This window comes from Pundamilia nyererei, unplaced genomic scaffold (genome assembly GCF_000239375.1).
Source record: "Pundamilia nyererei isolate P.nyererei 1_Seehausen unplaced genomic scaffold, PunNye1.0 scaffold00124, whole genome shotgun sequence".
Lineage (NCBI taxonomy): Eukaryota > Metazoa > Chordata > Actinopteri > Cichliformes > Cichlidae > Pundamilia > Pundamilia nyererei.
Genome location: NW_005187525.1, coordinates 526,175 through 527,639, shown reverse-complemented (window position 1 = coordinate 527,639; position 1,465 = coordinate 526,175). Strand labels below are relative to the sequence as shown.

General features: G+C 42.9%; 1 protein-coding gene across 2 annotated transcripts in view; it reads left to right on the top strand.

Moving 5' to 3' along the window:
- LOC102200870 (CD82 antigen-like) overlaps window positions 1–1,465 on the top strand; it is a 51,517-nt gene that overhangs the window by 12,486 nt on the left and 37,566 nt on the right. Inside the window, exon 2 of one of the 2 annotated variants that reach the window (XM_005742845.1) lies at window positions 990–1,037. The exons of the other annotated variant lie outside the window; for it this stretch is intronic. The gene's annotated coding sequence lies outside the window, so the exon portion shown is untranslated. The remainder of the gene's footprint in view (window positions 1–989; window positions 1,038–1,465) is intronic. 2 annotated transcript variants of the gene reach the window in all.

Here is a 1,465-nt window from a genome sequence, read left to right as displayed (position 1 = left end):
GGTATGGAGGAGATCAAAACTCCAGACATCCAGAGGCCCCCAGAACACAAGAGACCATGGAAGACCAACAGAGGGGCAGCCGCGCCACTGTCCCAGTAAGAGCTGAGGAGAGTCCCAGATGAGGGCTCGCCCAGCAGCTGCGGAGCAGAAGCCAGGGGGGGTTGCAGTGACGCTCACAGTTCACAGAAGGTGCCTTCAGGATGTGAAGGTTGTTTGTGTGGAAGAATGGGCCACAATCACACCTGAGCAATGCATGCAACTAGTTTCTCCGTACGGGAGTCTTGAAGCTGTCGTCACCAACAAAGGCTTCTGTACAAAGTAATAAATACATTTCAGTAACAGTGTTCAATATTGTTCCTTGTGTCATTTCTCATAATGACACATAATTTATGGACATCTATTGTTTGATTTCTTTGCATGTGTGGATTGGATGGGTTCTTACCAGCAACCGGTGAGAGTTTCATCCCAGTAGCGCCTTTCCAAATATATTGAATGCCAGAGTTACTTGAGTGGCTCATAAAAAATGTCTATGCTTTTGACTTTCACTTTTAGATCGCCCAACCCCACTAACAATTTGTCCTTAAAAGATCCAAAGTTTGAAATTAGACCATAGAAGATCGGCTTAATTGTGTGTGTGTGTGTGTGTGTGTGTGTGTGTGTGTGTGTGTGTGTGTGTGTGTAGTTAGACAGTTACTTCAATCTGACTTTGCTACAGGAAGTCACCAAAATTTTTCTCACTGGATATTCTCTTCCCACTGCCATCCCTGCAGGTACCACCCTTTCCAAGCTCGAACAAACACTGGTGTAACCGATTTACAGTAACAGGAAAGTGGGTCGCCCACAGGGCTCCACTGCCAGGGGAAGCATTGAGCAAGTTTTCCATATCTCACCCAGATTTCCATAGATTTATTGGACAGTAAATGCCACTACTCTGTGGAGTGAGGGCTGATTGATGGTCCATTCAGGTTGGTTTCTTTTTTCCCCCACAGATATGAGCCACCACACAGAAGTAATTTGCAGTTTGGTACGGCAATCCAGTAAGTTACACCTGCAAATAGAGAGAAAATTGGCCATGATGATTTGCACCTGCTCTACCAGGTGTAACAATTGAGTTTAACATCCAGGCATCCATGAAAACGGAATTTATGACATTTAACAGAGTTAGAAGTTAGCAGGGAGTTAGCTCGCTAGCTTCTATCTAAATACAATATAGCAGAGGTGGGACCAAGTCATTGTTTTGCAAGTCTCAAGTAAGTCTCAAATCTTTATCCTCAAGTCTCAAGTCAAGTCTCAAGTAATGTCAGGCAAGTCAGAGTCGAGTCTCAAGTCACTGGTATAAAAGTCAGAGTCAAGTCACAAGTCTGAAATTTTGAATTTCAAGTCCTTTCGAGTCTTTAAAAAAAAAAAAAAACGAAAAAATAATGTTGCAGTTATGCTAAATGTAAATATTAGACCATGTAATTTT